This window comes from Rattus norvegicus, chromosome 13 (genome assembly GCF_021556685.1).
Source record: "Rattus norvegicus strain SHRSP/BbbUtx chromosome 13, alternate assembly SHRSP_T2T, whole genome shotgun sequence".
Lineage (NCBI taxonomy): Eukaryota > Metazoa > Chordata > Mammalia > Rodentia > Muridae > Rattus > Rattus norvegicus.
The window spans coordinates 60,473,814-60,496,396 of NC_141546.1; the positions used below are offsets into that span (position 1 = coordinate 60,473,814).

The 22,583-nt window shown below is 37.7% G+C and overlaps 1 long non-coding RNA gene across 5 annotated transcripts in view; it reads left to right on the forward strand.

Moving 5' to 3' along the window:
* The window catches only part of LOC120096272 (uncharacterized), a 135,270-nt gene that overhangs the window by 64,347 nt on the left and 48,340 nt on the right, over positions 1–22,583 (forward strand). For all 5 annotated transcript variants that reach the window (XR_015635529.1, XR_015635530.1, XR_015635531.1 and 2 more), the window contains one exon: positions 18,694–18,847. This is a non-coding gene — a long non-coding RNA (uncharacterized LOC120096272). The remainder of the gene's footprint in view (positions 1–18,693; positions 18,848–22,583) is intronic.

The following is a 22,583-nucleotide window of genomic DNA, read 5'->3' on the forward strand; positions in this document are numbered from 1 at the left end:
CCTGGTTTCAGGGCCAACATCCCCCTAACCCTCCTACTCCCCTTCTCTATGGGTGTTCCCCTCCCCATCCTCCCCCAATTACCGCCCTCCACCCAACAATCACGTTCATTGGGGGTTCAGTCTTGGCAGTACCAAGGACTTTCCCTTCCACTGGTGTACTTACTAGGCTATTCATTGCTACCTATGAGGTCAGAGTCCAGGGTCAGTCCATGTATAGTCTTTGAGTAGTGGCTTAGTCCCTGAAAGCTCTGGTTGGTTGGTATTGTTGTTCATATGGGGTCTCAAGCCCCTTCAAGCTCTTTCAGTCCTTTCTAAAATTCCTTCAACAGGTGTCCCATTCTCAGTTCAGTGGTTGAATGATGGCATTCATCTAGGTATTTGCTGTATTCTAGCTGTGTCTCTCAGGTTCCTGTCGCCTGCAGTTCTTTGCTTCAATCATCTTATCTAGTTTGGTGGCTGTATATGTATGGGCCACATGTGGGGCAGGCTCTGAATGAGTGTTCCTTCTGCCTTTGTTCTAAACTTTGCCTCCCTATTCCCTCCCAAGGGTATTCTTATTCGCCTTTTAAAGAAGGAGTAAAACATTCACATTTTGGTCATCCTTCTTGAGTTTCATGTGTTCTGTGCATCTTGGGTAATTCAAATATTTGGGCTAATAGCCACTTATCAATGAGTGCATACCAAGTGTGTTTTTCTGTGATTGGGTTACCTGACTCAGGATGATATTTTCCAGTTCCACCCATTTGCCTATGAATTTCATAAAGTCATTGTTTTTGATAGCTGAGTAATATTCCATTGTGTAGATATACCACATTTTCTGTATCCATTCCTCTGTTGAAGGGCATCTGGTTTTTTTTCCAGCTTCTGGCGATTATGAATGAGGCTGCTATGAACATAGTAGAGCATGTGTCTTTGTTATATGTTGGGGCATCTTTTGGGTGTATGCCCAAGAGAGGTATAGCTGGGTCCTCAGGTAGTTCAATGTCTACTTTTCTGAAAAACCTCCAGACTAATTTCAGAATGTTTGTACTAGTCGCAATACTACCAACAATGGAGGAGTGTTTCTCTTTCTCCACATCCTCACCAGCATTTGCTGTCACCTGAGTTTTTATCTTAGCCATTGTGACGCCCACCTCGTTCAGCAAGGAAGATGCAACACCATTGGATTCTTCTCAACAGCCTTTATTGCAGGAACACCTCATTGTTGATACTGGGACCCCGAGCAACAAAGGCACCAGCCTTATATACAAAACAGGCTATGGCTATATACTTGTCCTCTAGGGATTGGTGGAGCATGGAATACCTCATTAGTAAGAATATCACTCCAGCCTGATAGCTGCAGGAGAAATGCCAGGACATGTGCTTTGTGGGTGTTAACCACAAATGACCACCAGATGTCAGCGCCATCTTTTATCTATATGTGCCGCTCCCTACAAGCCATTCTCACTGATGTGAGGTGAAATCTCTGGGTTGTTTTGATTTGCATTGCCCTTATGACTAAAGATGTTGAACATTTCTTTACGTGTTTCTCAGCCATACAGCATTCCTCAGCTGTGAATTCTTTGTTTAGCTCTGAAGCCCATTTTTTAATAGGGTTATTTGCCTCCCTGAGGTCTAACTTCTTGAGTTCTTTGTATATTTTGGATATAAGCCCTCTATCTGTTGTAGGATTGCTAAAGATCTTTTCCCAATCTGTTGGTTGCCATTTGTCCTAACAAGAGTGTCCTTTGCCAACAGTGTCCTTTGTAGTTTGATGAGATCCCATTTGTCAATTCTTGATCTTAGAGCATAAGCCATTGGTGTTTTGTTCAGGAAATTTTCTCCAGTGCCCATGTGTTCCAGATGCTTCCCCACTTTTTCTAATGCTTCTATTAGTTTGAGTGTATCTGATTTGATGTGGAGGTCCTTGATCCCTTTGGACTAAGCTTTGTACAGGGTAATAAGCATGGTTTGATCTGCATTCTTCTACATGCTGACCTCCAATTGAACCAGCTCCAATTGCTGAAAATGCTATCTTTTTTCCATTGGATGGTTTTGGCTCTTTTGTCAAAAATCAAGTGACCATAGGTGTGTGGGTTCATTTCTGGGTCTTCAATTCTATTGCACTTTTCTATCTGTCTGTCTCTGTACCAATACCATGCAGTTTTTCTCATTATTGCTCTGTAATACTGCTTGAGTTCAGGGATAGTGATTCCCCCAGAAGTCCTTTTATTGTTGAGGATAGTTTTAGCTATTCTGGGTTTTTGTTATTCCAGATGAATTTGCAAATTTTTCTGTCTACCTCTCTGAAGAATTGGATTGGTATTTTGATGGGGATTGCTTTGAATCTGTAGATTGCTTTTGCTAAAATGGCCATTTATACTATATTAATCCTGCAAATCCATGATGCTTCTTCTTGTTTACCTGTATTGTCCAGTAATTCTTTAAATAAGTTAGTTATGTTCTCTTAAAGTCCTCTATCATCATCATGAAATGTTATTTTAAATCCAAATCTTGATGTTCCGTGTGTTGTGATATTTAGTATTTACTGTGGTGGCAGTACTGGGCTATGGTAATGCCAAGTAGTCTTGGTTTCTGTTGCTTAGGTCCTGTGCTTGCTTCTTGCTTTCTGGTTGTCTCTGATGTTAGTTGTTGGCGCCAGCACCGACCTGGTACCGAGAATCGGGCGAAAGCCTACGGGATGAAAGAAGCACACACACACAGGTTATTCCTGTCTAGCCAGGAGAGGAAGCGAGAGCGACTCCTGTAGCTTTATTCACCACTTATATACCCAAGTTCCCCAGGTAGAAAATATCTGGGAAGCACAGTGCGAAAACCTGGCTCATGACTACCTGGCTCTTGACTTCGGAAACAAAAGACCGACTTCGAGATCTGAATTAATTAGGGAGAAATCCCAGAAGACCAGCCTAAATCTCAAGGATAAAGGCTGAGAAAGTAAAAGTCAGAAGTAAATTGATCACCACCCAGGTGTGGCCCAGGTGTGTTGGTTCCACAGGCATCAGCCGGGCTCAGCAAAGGTCATGTAGTGGAGATACCGGGTGTTTACTACTTGGTCTTTTCTTCCTGTGCAGTAAATACATGGGAGAGGCTCTTAGGAGTATGTGTGGCCAAGAGTCACATAGCCACTTTGAGCTATCCAGGCCCAAATCCAATATGGCTCACTACAGTTAGCTGGTCTTGCTGTCTCTGACAGTAGCTTGACCCTCACCTAATCCCATTTGTCAGCACTCCTGGAGACCAGCTTTCTCCCAGCAGGATCTGGATACAGAGAGCTGTGTCAAAGGGTCAGCTCTGGGCACAAGTGGAAACCAGAAATATCTTGTCCCAGACTACTCCTCAGTTCCTGTGTCCAGAGAGTTCCAGGAGGGTTCCTCTTGGGCCAGGAATATGAGCAGATGTGGCGGTCTCCCTTGAGCTCTCAGGAATGTTCACACTTCTGAGAGTCCAGCTCTCTCCCCGATGGGATTTGGGTGCAGAGAGCTGTCAGAGCTGGTCAGCTCTGGGCACAGTCCCGTTTTACCTTTTAAAGACACGTTATTTAAGCTACTTCCAATAGTCAAAATACGTTTAGCTTCATCTTTTGCCAAAATAAAATATGCAATGAAACTTACAACTAATATGGCAAAAATAAAAAGGGTTATGTCCTTAGTCATTTTTGAATTCTAGCCACTCATTGACTACTGGATAGAGAGTGAGTTCAAGAGAAAGAAAAAAGAACAGCCTCACTTAATTATTTGACCTTTCAATTTCTTCTGATTGGAGAATTTTATACATGCATATTTTATGGTTTGGTCAAATCAACCCTCTTCCTGATATTTTGCCTATGTCCTCTAGAGTAATTTCTTTCCAGTTTCGTGTGTGTGTGTGTATGTGTGTGTGTGTGTGTGTGTGTGTGTGTGTGTGTGTGTGTGTGTGTGTGTGCCTGGGCATGTGAGCATACATGTGTGCATGCACATTGCATGTATATGAATGTGTGTGTGTGTGTGTGTGTGTTTACTGTTTAGTTTTTTTTTTTTTATCTCACTTAGTAGATGTAGTGTTATAACTATGTCCCTGTGTGTAGGACATCTACTGGTGCATGGGTAACATCTCAAGGGCTAAATGCATCCTTAAAGAAATCTAACTCTCTTTCGTAGGTTCCAGCATAATTTATTATGCAATAAGCTTCAAGTGACTATATTTTTAATTAATAAAATATTGTATTAAATTTATCTGAATGTTTCTACATGTACATATATATGTATGCTATGATACACATATGGATGTCATGGTGAAATTCCTGAGAGTCTGTTTAATCCTCCCATTGCATGGAAGGCCAAACAATAGCATCCAGGATATCAGGCTTAGAACGGTTTTTCTTTTCATCATCATCCTTCTCCTCACTTCCCTTCTCCCCCTCCTCAGCCCTCCTCCTCCTCCCCGTTTTGTTCCTTTTCCTCTTCTTTTCTTCTCCATCTGTCCTCATCCTCCTCTTTCCCTTTTGCTCTTTTTGGTTTGGCTTTTGCCTGTGTTTTAAATTTAGTTTTACTCAACAGTAAAACTCTCTGCCTAGCTCTGGGTGTCCTGGACTAACTCTGAAATCCAAGTCTGCTCGAATTCCAAGATCTGCCTGTCTTAGTCTAAAGAGTGACAGGGATTTTCCTTGAAGACTAAGGATATTGAAAAATTTTTAAGTGCTTCTTGACCATTTGTGAATCCTCAATTGAGAATTCTTTGATTAGCTTTGCACCCCAAATTTTAAGAGGATTATTTGTTTCTTTGGAATCCAACTTCTTGACGTCTTTGTATATATTGGATATTAGCCCTCTATGTGATGTAGGATTGTTAAAGATCATTTCCCAATCTGTTAGTTGCCATTTTGTCCTAATGCCAGTGTCCTTTGTCTTGCAGAAGCTTTGCAGGTTTATGAGGTCCCATTTGTTGATTCTTTATCTTAAAGCATGAGCTATTGGTGTTCTGTTCGGGAAATTTTCCCCTGTGCCCCAGAGGTTCCAGGAACTAAACCACCATCCCAAGAGTACACAAGGATGAACCTATGTCTCTAGCCACATATGTAGCTGAGGATGGCATTGTTGAGCATTACTGGAAGGAGAAACTGTTGGCCCTGTCAAGGTTTGATGCCCCAGTGTAGCGGAATGTCAGGGCAGGGAGTTGGGAAGGAGTGGATGGGTGGATTGGGAATACCCTTATTGAACCAGGGGAAGGGGAGATGGGATAGTCTCTTTCTTGAGGGAAAAAGGGGAAAGGTGATAAACATTTGAAATGTAAACAAAATTATCCAGTAAAAGAAGGTCAATTGCCAAAACAAAAAGAAAAGGAAAAAAAGTGCCAGGCTGCACCATATACTGGCACCAACTAACTGGAGCTTCTTTACTAACTTAAGCTATTTAGGTGACCTGAAATTTTAATGTGGTACAATCACTTTACATTTATTTTCTACATTGCTGACTCAGGGTACATACATTTCATGTTTTAGTAAATATCTGAGATTGCAAAACCCTGTTGAAGGAAACGTAACATCACATAGAAATTAGAATTATTTGAAGATACCATAGCAAAGAATTAGAGGGCAGAGTAAATTAAGAAGTCATCAAGTCTCAGTTATAGTGGAAAATTATGTTTATTTTCAGATACATGTGAAAATTCATTGAATCATAATGACAGCAGATTTTTTTCAGGGCATAAAGTAACCAATAAAGTATAGAATTTTAAATATTTTTCACATTTCCTTCCTCAATGTAAAATAAAACATTTAAGAAACCTTCAAAAAGAATAGTCAAAATTGAGCTTAAAATTAAAAAAAACCAAAGCCTCGTCCAAAAAGACAACTGAGCAAATAAGCAAATCACTCACTTAGAAAAAAAAATTGAAATTGTAGGACTAAGTGTGTTTCTGTAATTATCTCTGAAGGCAAGTTGTCCTTGAATAGAAAGATAAAAGCTATTATGAGAACTAAGAGAAACTGGAAATACCATTTATGAACTATTGTTCCTTACTTTTATATGTTGTATCCACGTGTGAAAAGAGAAAAAAATAGTGTTTCTAACCAAACCCATAGAAAAATAAAATGTGCTGAGTGTTTTGTGTGTGTTTGCATTCTTGACATTGCAAAACAAATTGCAGTAAGGATTCTATGGGCTGGCTGCAAAATTTAATTTTCATTCATTTTTCTCACAATACTTTCACGTGGATTGCCTTTAGTTTCTAAAAAGGAATACTTTCCTTAAATTTTCAGAACATACACTTTAGCTCACATATATGTATACACATGGGCCTGCACACACACACACATTAACTCACTATTTCTCTTATTAAAATTTGTAGTTTAACTTATTAATAAGATGAAAGATAAAACATGTGATAGTATAAGAAAATTCTCCTGATAAAATCCTTAGAGTATGATTTTCTTGCTAATACTAATGATATTCATTGCTACACAGGGACAATGGGAATAAACAATGCCATTTGGCAGGAAATATATATATTTGTCCCCTGGCGGATGTGCCCTGTGATACTAAATGAGTTTGTGACAAAAATGCAACATACATCCTCTAACAAAATCAATGTATGGTTTATCGACTTTGTAAATGACATGTCTAGTTGTTGATGTTACATTTGTCATGAAGAACAAAGATACTTTCCATGCACAGAGAAGGCCAGATATAGGTTTGATGAAGAGGACTGTCTAGTTTACAATCTAAAGGCCATCAACTTTGGTGCCTGATTTTTCCAAGGGAAGTGTGAATGAATATTCACCCAACAAAAAGTCTAATATAAGACTAAAGACTGGTTTTATTGAATGCTAGCTTGGTGAATCAATGAATTTTCTAGGAATTCTTACAGGACATTGTATATAAATTTCACCATAAGGCTCACAAAAGTTTGAATTGATAAATATATATATATATATATATATATATACAAATTAATAAAATAAACAGTAAAAGAAAACCTAAGGCAATAGTAACCTAAGGCAATGTTATAAAGTTCTGGCATTTGGAAGAGTGTCATTGTAGGAGAACATGTTTCTGAGAAGTGGAAGGCAAGAGAAAAGCAATCCCAGGCTTCCTATTGTGAGAAAACTAAGACAAAGAACAAAGTTTATTACAATATTCACTGCGAGCTTATTCTGTCCTGATAATCGATAACTATGAAAGTGAATGTATATATTATATGTAGCCAGGAAGGGTCTCAGAAATCATTTGTCAGCTATAGATATCCATAACCTGAAATAATATGAGTGCCAGCTCATCCTTCTGATGATGTGGAGCAAGGGGAATTCTTGTCCATCAATGGTGGGAGTGCAAACTTGTACAGCCACTATAAGGAATCAATATGGTGGTTCTGCAGAGAGCTGTGATTCAATCTGCTTCAAAACCCAGTTACAGAATTTTGGGCATGTATTCAAACGACATTCTATCCTACCACAAAGACAATTTCTCAACCACACTCACTGAGGCTTTATATATAATCATAAGAAACTGGAATCAATCTTGATGCCCCTTAACAGAAGAATGGATAAAGAAACTGTTGTACAATTACAGAATCTAGTATTACTGAAGTACACAATGCATTACCCACGTGGATCTGTTCCTGGTACTCTGAGTATATACTACAGCAATTATGTTGGTACTTTTATGGGATTCCTGACTTTGAGAATAAGTGAGTCCTGACTTTTATGCCTCCTTTTAGAATTTTTTTTCTTCTGTGGGGCTCTAGTGTCAAGCTTTGATATGATAGTTTTTGTTTCATATTACATTGCATTTTTCATGTTTATTTATCTTTAGCAGTCTATTTGCTTCTAATAAGAGACAAAGAGATTGAATCTAGAGAGGACGGAATGTGAGAAAGAACTGGGAGGATTAGAAAGAGGAGAAATCATAATTAGAATATAAATGTGTGAGAAAAGAATCCATTTTCAATATAAAGATATCTTTATAAAGTAAAAATTAAACAAAATGTGTTTATCTCTGATCCATACAGCTTCTGAGTAAACACAGAATGAAGGTGGAGAGTTGACTTAAAGTGTAAATATCTTTTTAAAATATTTTAAAGCACATTTTTATGGATGAATCTATTTTTTTAGTGTGAAAGATGCAAGACATCTATGGAATAAAAGCCAAAATGTTGCTCTTTATCATACTTATTATAAAAATATGGGGGGAGAACATAACGGATATTTTAGAAAAAAAAACCCCACTGAGCAAGATAGGGTAATGCTGAAACATAAGTGCGTGGTTGTTCTAATTAAACGAGTTAAAGGAGTTGAATGACTAGGTGTGTGTTTGTGTGTGTGTGTGTGTGTGTGTGTGTGTGTGTGTGTGTGTGTGTGTGCGTGTGTGTGTGAGAGAGAGAGAGAGAGAGAGAGAGAGAGAGAGAGAGAGAGAGAGAAGGTTACTAAGTTTCTAAAACAACAGCAACTCTTATAAAGGAAAATATTTCATTAAAGTCTAGTTTATAGTACTGAGGTTTGGTTCATTGCTATAAAGGCAGGAAGCATGATAGCATGAAGACAGACGTGGTGCTGAAACTGTAGCTGAGAGTACTAGATTCAGATCTGAAATAAACCAAGACACTGGGTCTGCCTTCTGAAACTGAAGCATCAAAGCCTGCCTCCAGAGACACACTTCCTCCAACATGTTCACAGCTATTCTAACAGGACCACATCTGCAAATAGTCTGATTCCCCATGTGTCAGTGGGGCTAATTTTTTATTCTAACCACCATAGAGAGTAGGAGTATGTAGAGTCAGGGCCTTATGTGTGTCTACGCGTGTCAATCTATATATGTAAGCCAATATGTGGAGGTCAGAACCACCTCTGCTCCGTCTCATTAGTTAGTAATCTACACCCCACAGCTAGGATCATAGCACATACTTTCATATGTGTTTTTACACAGTTGCTGGTAAAACAAAACCTCATCATGTAAAGTAAGCACTACTAATTGAAAAATCATATAAGTAAAAACATGGAGATTCACATATTTTGTTAATTTTAATAATGCTGCTTTAGAAACTTTTATTATTCATTAAACATCATATTTTCTCGTTCATACTGCTTGAAGCATTTGGTTGTGCTCCTGAAACTTATTTTGATTGTATTCTACAAAAATATACAGTGTAAATTATGCATGTTTCAAATTCAAAGCAGCCACAAAAACTTGTATTAAATTTCATAGGAAGTAGAATTAAATTTAATAAAATGTTAGTTCATTTATTTTCATCATATACTGGTAGGTACGGTAGACTTTTTGTTGACATATTTGTTATTTAAGGTTTATTAAACACAAAAGATAAAACTAGATAAAATGAATAATTTAAACACAAATCTTTTGTAATGACAGTGTTACGGTTTTCCATAATTTCCAATTTTGTTTTGACTAACCACTTCATGATTGCTTATGCTGGATCCAAAAAAAAAATAACAAAAACAAAAACAAAAAAAAACATTTCTTATTGACTACTTCAAACCATCAGCTCTCACTAACTTGTGTCCTGTGTTCTGAGTGGGAAGGCAGCTACTGGGATAAAAAAAAAAATCAGTTGTTCTTCAGTTCTAACTTCTTTTAAATTACTCTTCTTCCTAGTTTGTGAGAGTTTTTTTTTTTCCACTTGAAACACATAGGCAATCCAATTTTACAAACCAGTGGTTAGAGCACACACAACTGGACATCTGGCGTTGCGAGAAAAGCTTGGAAAGTTATCAAACTGACAAAAGGAATGTGAGTGTCATGATTAGCTTTAAAATCCATTCAGCCCTGGGGCGAAGAACTGATCAGATTCAGGACTGTAAGTGGGCAAAGAAAGAATATGTAGAAACGACAAAGAATTTCTTCTGTATGAGTATTCATCACCAAACCCAAGCAAAATACTCTTAAGTTTTTTAAAGTTTACTATTCTAATAAGTAACTAAAGTTCAATGTCATGCTGTAGCTGGGAGTTTTCTCTGTAAAGTTAATTGTACACATGCCTTCAGAATGTTGCGGTTGGGTTGCGAAGATGGCTGTATGGCTAAAGTGCTTGCTTAGCACATGGCAAGCTGTAGGTTCATCTCTTCAGCACCCAAATATAAAGCCAGACATGGGCACGGGTCAATAATCTAAGAATTGCACACATGAAAGATGACGATTCTGAATAAGTGACTGTCTGCAGTTCTACCAAATCCCTGAATTCTAGATTCGATGAGAGCTCTATTCTCAAGAGCTAAAGTGGAGTAGAGTGAGGAGGTAACGCTTTATCCCATTAGTAACTAGATTATTTAGCACACACGTACATATGTGAACCCAGGAACATAAATAACCTACAGGAACACATATAAATAACAAAGTAACAGGTATCAATATTGTCCTAAACTATATTTAAATTGTTGTTAATATTATGTTGCTATGTATAATTTACATTAAATCCAACAATTTAGTTTTCTTTTATGAAAGTAGACCCACAATATCTCAGACTATTTTGCTGAGCACTCACATTTGAGAGGAGTGTTGTATATATTCCCCTCAACATTAGATGAATATTTCCTCTAATTCAAGCCATTAAATTCTAAACATGTATAAGACTAATACTGGTAAGTGCTTTTAATGATAGTTGTATGCACATTTACACTGAAGAAGGCCCAGAAAGTTCACTGTAGTTCATTTTTGGAAAAAGTTTACCTGAATATTGCAAGCCTTTTTTTTTTTTTTTTTCAGAGCTGGGGACCGAACCCAGGGCCTTGCGCTTGCTAGGCAAGCGCTCTACAACTGAGCTAAATCCCTAACCCGCAAGCCTTTTTTTTTTAAGTCAATATAAAAAATTGGACTTCCCTTTATGAACTATTAGATAAATAGCTTCAGGTATCCTGATGCCCATTGGAAATAAGAAATATATTAACATCATAACTTTTTACAATGTGCTTATGGGTTACAAATGTAGTAAATAGATTGCTTCCATGGAGGGAGTTGACATTTTAGCAAATGAGGGACTGGATTCTGAACAGTGTGACATTTCTCCTTCAGTAAAGATCAAAATGACACATGTGTGCTTTCATCTGGATTTGCAGACTGTGCCCAGGTGATGATCCTTAGAACTTGATCTTTAACATCTATACATTATTAACTTCCCCAAAAATGTTACAAGTAGGTTAGGTAGCCTGTGGCTAAATATTTTCCAAAACGAACCTCAATTCTTCTTAGGATCAGTATTTGGTAACAAAATATGTTACACAAATGGGTAATACATGATTCTACCACTGAATCAGTTTTGGCAATTATAGAACATGTTACTTTTTGCAAAATATAGTAAAAATTGCCAAATAGAATTTATAGGAACAAACTAATTATAACTAGAGAAACTGTTAAACGTATGCTCTAGGGTTTTTATAGCTCTATGGCTTTTATCTACATTCTGAAACACACTTAAAAGTATTCAATGACAATTTCAGTAATGTATTAAATGTATCTCAATCAGATTCACCCTTAAACTTACTACTCCCAAAAGGACCTCTCATCATGTCCTCCCTCCAACTCCATGTTCTCTCAAAATTATTAATTTATTATTTAATTAATAAATTGTATGAACTTACTCTGTCCAATAAGTGTGACTCATATATTCCTGGGTGTGGCTTCATCTGCTTTGCCAGGAAGACCTTTCTATTGCCCATATTGTTAAAGTGACTCCCCTTCCTTTAGGAACCATCAATGACCAAAGGCTCCTCATCTACTGGTGTGACCTCAGGAGACCCTCCCCATTGCATGATGATATATTTACCTGAACTAATCTTATGCATGTAACTACAGAGGCACCAATATATCCCAGAATTCCTCCCCACCTTACATATCTTCCATTCCTCTCAACTCCTCTTCCTGAATGTCACTTGAGCCTCAGCTGGAGTAAGTGGATATAAATGTACCATTTAAGGTTGAGCATTCACTACTACTTATTCTTAGCCCCTTGTATAGTAAATGCTTTAACCACCACTCTGGAAATAGTAGAAAAATACATGTACCATAAAATTGACCACTTTAGTGTTTCCTAGGAATAAGTTAAGTAATAATGAGTTCATTTAAAATGTCTTATAAATACCATTTATGATCTCTAGAACTACTTTGGCCTTTTTTTTAAAGATTTGCTTTCATAATTTTTTATTATGTGTATGTATAAGTATTTGTGCATTTCTGTGTGTCTGTGTATGTGTGTAAAAACGTGAGTGCAGGTGGCTGCAGAGTCCACATGAGGGTTTCGGAATCCATGGAGTTACAAGCAGTTGGATACCATGTGGGTCTGGGAACTGAACTTGGGTCATGAGTAAAAGCATAAGACATTCTCAAACACTTGAACCACCTATTAGTCCCATGTTCTTGCGATACTAAAACAATAGTGACAACTCCTTCCTCTTCCTAGATCGTGCACCCACCGATCTTTCCTCTTTTTCCTGTTTGTTTGCTTTATTTATTCATGTATTGACTTTTGTTCTGATTGCTGCCTCCCTCCCAGACTTCCCTCACACAACATTCTTCCATCCTCCATTTCCTTCTTCTCTGAGTGAGTGGTGTTCAGTCCCTTCCTGTATCCCCCAACACGGGCACATTGAATCTCTCACATTGAGGCCAGATAATGTAGCCCAGTTACGGGAGACAGAGAGGCAACAGCATTAGGGGTACCCTCATGGAGTTCAAGATGTACATCTGCTACATATGTGTGCAGGGCTGAAGAATATTCCACTGAGTAAATGAACCACATTTTCTTTATCCATAATTCAGCTGAGGGACCTTTAGGTTGCTTCCAGTTTTGGGCTATTATGGATCCAACTGATATGAAAATTATTGAACAAGTGTCACTGTGGCATAGTGGGGCATCTTTGGGGTATATGCCCAGAAGTGGTATAGCTGAGTCTTGAGGTAGAACTATACCCAGTTTTCTGGGATACTACCAGATTTTTTCCCAAAGTGGTTATACAAGTTTGTACTCCCACCTGCAAGTGTTCCCTTTACTTTGTAGTTCATACATCCTTCATCCTTTCCAGCACGTATCTAAGCTATCACCTGAGTTTTTGTTTGTTTGCTTTGTTTTGTTCTGTTTCTTTTTTGGACTTATATAGAACACTTAAACTGAATAAACTGTCCATTTTGTGAAAGCCTTCCATCAGTTCCCACAAGGTTGAAAAGATTCATCAGTGTTGTAATGTGTATCATAATATCTCCCCCTTAAGGCTAAATAATGTTCCATTATAAAATTAATATCTTTCAATTGGCCGCATATATGTTAGTAGATAAATGTGTTTGTTCCATTCCTTAGCACTTAGTAGAAATGCTGCTATGAACATAGGTATACAACAACATCTATAAGCCCCAATTTTCAATAATTTGATATATAAACACAGAAACCTTCTGAATTATGGATGTTTACTATTTTAGAGTGTGTGTGTGTGTGTGTGCGTGTGTGCGTGTGTGTGTGTGTGTGTGTGTGTGTGTGTGTGTGTGTGCCACTGCACCCATGTGGAATTCACAGAGAAACACTCAGGTGTTGGTTTTATGCCTTCATCACTGAATTGGGAATTGATAAAAGTTTACCAGGGTCATGAGACTACTGTGTTTGACTGCTGAGCCATCTTGACAACCTGGTCAAAGAGAACTTCCATGTTTACCATATCATAAGGCTACTGTACTATTCTCTATAGTATCACTATTTAACATTTGTAATGACAGTACACCATAGTTTCATTTCCTCCAAATCTGTACATTTTTTTCTACATCCTGATGATAGTGAGAGAAGCAGGCTCTAATAGTGAATAGGGTTTGAGAGATGCCCCCACTTGGTAAGTTTCTTGCTATGAAAATATTAGAATTTGAGTTCAGTTCTTCACACCCATATACAAATATTAAAAATGCTTCAGGCACACATGTAATCTAAGTTCTGTGGGTCATGGACACAGGAGTATGTCTGGGGCTATTGTCAGATATTTTAGTTCATTCTATTACCAGTGCAACCTAATACACTTGGCAGGTATTAAGCATTTTTAAGGCTTGTTAAAATAACAACTTGTAATAATGATAATTTTTTTGATTTTGTATATAAAGCATCCCTTTGATAGTCAATTTCCTGTAAATAACCTAATATGTTGGAGATGGGCAATTATAGTCCCCAATGAATGGCTCTTGGGCTCTCACTGCTTCCTGCACTGCCTTAAGCAGAAGAACCCAGTGCACTGTCATTATGACAACTCTGAACATCTTGAACACTCAGTAGGTACCTTAAGTCAACCACACAAAAATGGAATCTGGTTTCCTGGCTTGTGAAGGTACTGTTTCCTGGCATGTGAAGGTAGTTCTTCAGTATAGGCTAACTGAAAATGTTTGTAGCAAACGTTCTGCTTTCAAGCTTATGTGAACTCCAGATGGTTCTTAAACTATTTCCATCCTGGAGAGAGGGGAAATGCTTCCTCTACTGGACTAGAAAAGGGACTCCTGTGACTTTTGTGAAGAGGCAAGGCTGTAACAGGTCCAGATGGATGACTGTGACTATTCAACTTCATGCTGTATAAGCAGATGTTCAAGCTCATTGACAGAGTCAACTGGGAGACACTCCCAGTGCTGCTGTTCCTGGTGGTTCAATGTGAGGTTTCAGGAATCATCTTCTCTGGAGTGATCTTTCCTTTTATAAGTGTAGGAGCACCAGCTGATCAAAAGACATAAAAAATGCAACAGATAGAGCATGGCATGGTGACAGCACCATCAGTTGAATGGCAGAGCTAGCAGAACTGCATTGGCTACAGTGACTGAGCACTCAGCAAGCCAAGCATTGTAAGCAAGACAGCACTATTCCTGCCAGCCAGGGAAGCTACAGCAGCACTGGAGGTAATAGGGGCATGGACTCCACCAAACACTGTGGCTTCCTGGGTGCCCTTGATGAGTCACCAAGCAGTTTTGATCACCCAAAGTGGTACCAGTAGCTGTTCCTTGTGAAAATGGTCAACATTCTGTGAGGGACAGAAGCCAGTCATGACATTATCCACCTAGAATCTTAAATCACATATGAAGTAAATCCTACATTCAAAAGCTAAACCAAAACACACCTTGTTTTATGAAATTATGATAGAGGATAAAGGATTTTATATCATTAATAATAATAGCATACAAATAAATTTATGGCCACACAGACACAACACACATACTACACAAACACACAAACACAGGGGAGGGAGGGAGACAGGGAGAGAAAGACACACACACAGAGAGACAGAGAAACAGTGAAAGAGATAGAGACAGAGACAGGAACATGCTAAGACAATGAAAAGAGATTTATCTTGTAAAATATTAATAAAAATAATAATAATAAAATAATAGTCTTACAAACATAGTTTATTCTCTTCTTAAAATTGCCTTTGAGATCTGGCAAAATGTAACCTAACATACATCATGTACAAGATAAACAATTTGCGATTGACAAAAAATAACTTCACAATCTGTGAATTTGAAACTATCAATGGAAAAGAAAATGTCTATCACCAATAGGAAAGCAAAATTAGGATATATGAATGAGAGCAAAATTCCTGATTCTAAGAATAATATTTACAGTTCATGGCATACAATTAAATAGGCAGTGGTGTCATTGATGCGAAAGACTTCATAAACATATTGCTCTGTAATATAATGGAGCATATGCCACTAATAATGAGTGATGAACACTGAATTTGAAGACAATACTGGTAACAATGTAAGACACTGGGATAAGAAAACTATCTTATTCATTGGTGAATGAGTTTAATACTTCTGTCAGTATTACACTTACACATATGCAATTTAGGAATAAAAATAAAATTTGGAATGCAGCCTGCAGCACATTAGGTTTTAGGTGGTTTTTGAGAATCTTACATATTTAATGAAAAACTAACACAGACATAAGGAGGAATCCTAAGTATGGTATTATGCAAATATTCTTTGATCTCTAATTCATAAAGAGTAGGGATGTGCATGATTATAGAACACTTCAATGATAGCTATTTTCTTTAATGTAAAATAACAAAGCTTTTTACATATTTATTTTTACAAAATAACTTAAAACACTTCATCTAAAAACATCTGTCAATAAACATTAGTGCATTATTTTTACTTACAATAGTGATAAAACCGAACCAGAACCTAGAATATACTACCTAATGAAGTGCTTTATTTTTGCATCTTGCCCACAATTGGGAGTCATTAATTATATTATTTCTTCTGTGACATTACAAGGATTGTCAGATGTATATCTTTTCTATTAATTATTTCATAAAATAGTTCCATAGCTTATTTCATTTTACTGCAGTCACTGCAAATATTACAGCATGATTCATGATTTTTAGTCATATGCCCTGCCTTTAATTTGCCTTTGGTGAAGAAAATTGCCTTTTGATTTAATAATGCTCAATTCATAATATGCAAAGCCCTGTGTGTCAGTTAGAATAGGGTCCCAATTGTTTTTCTTGCTCTGAACTGATATAAATCCTATCTATTCATCACATTCCCAGGATATTGCCTATTACATCCCCCTTTAACTATTTTTATCTTTTGTCTTCGTCTTTTTCTTGGTCATTGATCAATAGGCAGAATTGGATGTATATAAGTTCTGGTTTTAAACCTAAGAAAGTCTCATGATTTATGACTTGCATGAATGCTACTATTTTATAATCTAAAGAGCATTTGCAATCTAGAGACATTTATTTTAAGAGGAAGAAAAGAAAATCTTATTTTAATATCTGCATTTTGGGAAAAACCTAGTTTCTTATTTACTTGAAAAAGGTTACTGTGAGAAAACAAACACACACACACACACACACACACACACACACCTAAATACACACAAACATATATCGTCCATAATAGAAGAGTTCTGTGTCCCTTAAAAGTCACTTCAGTATCTAGGAAAGTAGCTGTTGATCATAAGGTCTCCATATAAGTACAACAGAAATGGTCTGTTTAGCAAAGTCCTCTACAGTACTATATACATATATATTATATTGTGACAGCAAGAAATTTTAATTACTTAATATCTAAAAAGAGCTACTGACTGTTATATAAATTTGTAGACTTTTTATCATTTCAGATAATTGTTGAGCAGAAACAGACTAGAGAATTAATTTGTATGCAAGTAAACTTAAAATTTTATTTCTTGGATTTTACAATATTATTTGTAGAATATTTTTAGGATATTTATTGAAGACAATCTAATTAGAATACACTTTGAAATACCAGCAAAATGGTAGACAATATCCAGTCTGATATTTTTCTTAAACCTGAAAAAACAACCGCAAATATTGTATTTTTAAGCACACATGTGTGTGTCTTTCTGTTTGTCTACCTGTGTTTGTCTGCCTATGTATCTCTTTGTGTATCTGTTCATGTGTCTATCTGTGCTACTGGAGAACAGTAATTGAACGTGTGTATCAATTCTTATATATACTTTATGTTTTACTTTGGAGACAGATTATCCATAAGACATGGGCCTCAACAAGAAAGCTCAGCCAGCATCTGGTCAAGGATTCCTAAGTATCTCCCTGTCTCTACCTTCACATTATTGGAATTATAAGTCACATTATAATGCCTTGATTTTTCTGTGGCCCCTGGAAGTTAAACTCACGTCTTTATACTTGATTTTAAGGATAACCTTATACTTATTACCCATACTATTACTCCTTTTTATAGCCTTACACAGTTACATCTATGAAATTATGAGGACATATTTCTAGAAATATTAGGACTTGCGAGAGAAGTTGAAGCAGCATGCAGACCACAGAACTGAACTGAAAAGATAGGAGTTATCCATCTTTCTTTTTGTCTGTCCATCTTTCTCTTGTGTATATATGTTGCTCTGTCTGTCTATCATCTATCACCTATCTAATCTGCCATATGTTAGAAATGTAGAAGTGATCTCAGTGTGATAGCATCACCTCTCTCCCACACTGATAGATTAGTATAGAGGATTTTTCCAAACAGACATTTTTATGGTAATAAAAGAAGACTGTATGATCAATATCCATCTTATCAAATGCTGAAGTGATTTTTTACATGACAAAGAAATCTTCTGTTATGGAAAAATTTGAGCTCTGATAGAAACAAATTAAAAGACAAGCCTTAAATTGACCAGTTACAAATATTGTGTTATCTCTGCAATTTTACTCATGGTAGTATCCAATAAGAGTTGACAACCAATCTGTGTTCTATCCATAATGATCAACTGATAGCTTTCAAAACTTCTGTGGCAAGTTCTACTGTCATAAGATTGTTTCCAGATAGTCTTCTGCCTTGATTATCATTCTAACACTAAGACCTACACAGACTTATTATTCAGTGTTTTTATTTCTAAAATGTGTGGACACTTCACTCTTTCATCGAAAACACCACTTTATGAAACCTCAGAACCTAGACAGTCTTCAAACCTTCCTACCTTTCTCACTGTCTATGTAAGAAATATAGTTGGCAACTGCACCCAGTCAAAAGTCCTGTTCTTACTCAGTCCACAGACACTGAACCTGAAAGTCACTTCAGACATTTCTATGAAAAAATGTCTCATAGCAAATTCCCCTGTCCACTGGCTCTTATAATCTTTCTGGCCCCTCTTACATAAAAATCCCTAAGAGTTAGACATAGGAATTATTTTGTAGATGTACTGGATGGGACTGGGCTTTACAACTATGTATTTTGAGTCTAGTAGTTTTTTTTTTTTAAATGACATTAGGAGACATCACAAGCCATATCCTACAAGAAAGATCAGAGGAAGAGAATGAACAACTTCACCCTCACTGTCTCATCAGGGGACAGACTGCATACTTTCTCAGCGTGAAATATCTTGTGAAAAATTTGACCCCCTCCCCTGGAAAATCTGGATAAAGGTAAAGAGCCACATGATTGCTCCAGATCAATGTGTCTGGGTATTCTGACATGGGCGGGTGATAAATTTGGAACTAGAACACACTGACAGTTGACATAGTACAATCCCTGAGGCAACAGGGACTGCATGATTCAGTCTCAGGAGATTGAACATACTAATTTTTTTATTAGTATGTTCAGGCAGTGAAGAAAGTTTTGGCTAACTCTTGCATTTCTTTTCTGACTAAATGTTACCATAACTAGATACTTCCAAACATTTCTACATACTTTAAGCACTCAAGGTAGGTCTTTATTTGTGGAATCCTGGGGAACATGTGTGAAAATCTTAACCTGATAGGTTATTTATTGTTGTCATTTGATGCAGAGAGAGGGAGAAGGGAGGAATGAAAAAACTACAGTAGAAGAAGATGGAGAGGGAGAAGGAGAGAGGGGGAAGGAGAAGCATGATAGACAAAACGAAAAACAAGAGTGAAAGAGGAGGGGAGATGAAAATAGACCTTAGTTTTATTGTATGGTCAGTCTTCTAAATCAGAGCTTAGTGCTGTGAAGATAGCTTGTAAATGGCTTTGCTGTGTGTTGGATTCATTTTACACAATGAGAGGGACACGAGCAGCCTATCATAAGAAATTACTCTGCAGAAAGAGTTCCTGGTATTTACATGTTTGTAACACTTCGATTGTGCCCCTCCCAATACATATGGTCTATGATTTGCATTAACTGAGACTTCTGGGTGTATGCCCATATATGCTTCTGCAGTTCTAGACACAAGCAACAGCATGAGAAATATAAATATGCCGATTCCATCATGCTCTGAGCCAGTCTAAATCATCACCTCCCAGAGGCACACAAAGCTTAACAGACAGCGAGAAGAATGCACAAATGTTCTACTAAGCTCCCAGACAACAGCTTGAATATTTTCAATGACCAAATGAGTTCCTGAATTTGGAATTACACCACATTATTCAAGCTGATATACTCGCTGAACTTCAACCATAAAAATATTCTGAGTTGCTACACAAGTGGAATAAGGAAAAGTAAGACATGAAAGAATAGCGTTGGTACAAAATGTCGGTATGTCTGAACCCTCAGGAGAACCCGTGGTTTTCTGCTATCGTGGGTTAGCCTTTAGTAGAAACAGCTTTCTACTACAAAAGAGTTCAGTTGCATATGAGAAGCTGTTTAGATCATCTTTGAATTTCATCAACTTTTAATTTTGTCTTTCTCTTAAATGTGCTATAATTCATGTTACAATCCAAATATAATTTTTATCCATTTTTGTACATTTTGGGGGAAATTTTTTTTTATTTATTACAATTCAGTCATGGCTCCCATTTCCCGTCCCACAGTTCCTCATCCCATTCCTCCTTCCACTTGTGTACAAGAGGGAGACCCGTGAACAGTCTTCTCCATTCCTTGGGCCTCAAGTCTCTCAAGGATTAAGTGCGTTTTCCCCACTGAGGCCACACCAGGAAGAGCTCTAATATTTATGCGCCAGGGTCCTCGTACCAGCCCATTATCACTCTTTTCCTTTCTCCATCTTTATGAAATTGGGTATATCTTATTTACATTTCAAACGTTATTCCCCTTCCAGGTTTCCAGGCTAACATCCCCCTAATCCTTCCCCCTCCCCTCTATATCAGTGTTCCCCCTCCCCATTCTACCCCCATTACCGCCTTTCCCCCAACAATCCCGTTCACTGGGGGTTCAGCCTTGGCAGGACCAAGGGCTTCCCCTTCCACTGGTGCCCTTACTAGGCTATTCATTGCTACCTACGCAGCTGGAGCCCAGGGTCAGTCCAGGTATAGTCTTTGGGTACTGGCTTAGTCACTAGAAGCTCTGGTTGGTTGGCATTGTTGTTCATATGGAGTCTCAAGCCCCTTCAAGCTCTTTCAGTCCTTTCTCTGATTCCTTTAACGGGGGTCCTGTTCTCAGTTCAGTGGTTTGCTGTTGGCATTCGCCTATGTATTTGCCATATTCTGGCTGTGTCTCTCAGGAAAGCTCTACATCCGGTTCTTGTCAGCCTGCACTTCTTTCCTTCATCCATCTTATCTAGTTTGGTGGCTGAATATGTATGAGCGTTTCTTCAGCCTCTCTTCTAAGCTTTGCCTCCCTATCCCTTCTGAAGGGTATTCTTGTTCCCCTTTTAAAGGAGTGAAGCATTCACATTTTGGTCATCCTTCTTGAGTTTCAGGTGTTCTGTGCATCTAGGGTAATTCGAACATTTGGGCTAATATCCACTTATCAATGAGTGCATACAATGTGTGTTTTTCTGTGATTGGGTTACCTCACTTAGGATGATATTTTCCAGTTCCATCAATTTGAATTTCATAAACTCATTGTTTTTGATAGCTGAGTAGTATTCCACTGTGTAGATGTACCATATTTTCTGTATCCATTCCTCTGTTGAAGGGCATCTGTGTCTTTTGAAGCTTCTCACTATTATAAATAAGGCTGCTATGAACATATTGGAACATGTGTCTTTGTTATATGTTGGAGCATCTTTTGGGTATATGCCCAAGAGAGGTACAACTGGGTCATCAAGTGGTGCAATATCCAATTTTCTGCAGAACCTCCAGACTGATTTCCACAATTGTTGTACCAGTCTGCAGTCCCACCAACAAATGGAGGAGTGTTCCTCTTTCTCCACATCCTTGCCAGCATCTGCTCTCGCCAGAGTTTTTGATCTTAGCCATTCTGTCTGGTATGAAGTAGAATCTCAGTGTTGTTTTGATTTGCATTTCCCTTATGACTAAAGATCTTGAACCTTTCTTTCTCTCTTTCTTTCTTTCTTTCTTTCTTTCTTTCTTTCTTTCTTTCTTTCTTTCTTTGTTTTTTTTTTTTTTTTCAGAGCTGGGGACCAAACCCAGGGCCTTGCGCTTGCTAGGCAAGCACTCTACCACTGAGCTAAATCCCCAACCCTTGAACATTTCTTTAGGCACTTCATAGCCATGGTGTCTCCATCTCTTGGAGCTCTGTGTGGTTCAGGTTAGTTGAGAATGTTGGTCTTCCTATGAGGTTACCCTCCCCTTCAGCTTCTTCAATCCTTCCCTTAATTCAAGCATAGGGGTCCCTGAATTCAATCTAATGGTTGGGGGTAAGGTAAAGTTAATTTGTAGAACAAAAGCAGCCTTGTGTGAAAATAACATCTCCTTGAGAGGCAGACACTGTGATAAATGAGAAAAAGATTTGCCAGAATGAGTCAGAGATGGAATAGGCTTAACTCACACCAAAACAGCATAAGAAAAAGAGGCTACTTAAGGTCACCAAAGGGAGAGAAAAAGATATGGGTGTGATAGTTTTACAACGAGAGGTAATAGAGAGAACAATCTAGACACAGGTGAAGACAGAATGATCCGGAGGTTGAGGAGCCAAACAATTAGAACATATTTATGAAGTTAGCATGAGCCAATCAATTTAGTGAGAATCGATTTAGCGAGAAGCTGGACTGAATCAGGCAACTTAGAAGATTAGATTGTAGGAAGGCTAAAGGTTCTAGGCCTAAACCTAGGAATAATTAGAACAGAGAAAGAAATACTCTTGGCTAAGCCCAAGCCTTCTCTTTATAAAGCTGGTGCACAGCTCTCATATCATCCCTTCATTTGGGAAAATAAGATGGATATTTACAACACCAAGTTGAATAAATCATGCAAAGGGGAAATTAGAAAGATTTTATCCATTTCTACTTCTGCTTTGCAGCTGAGGAATGAACATGCTTTAAATTCTTGCTAACCCAGTTAG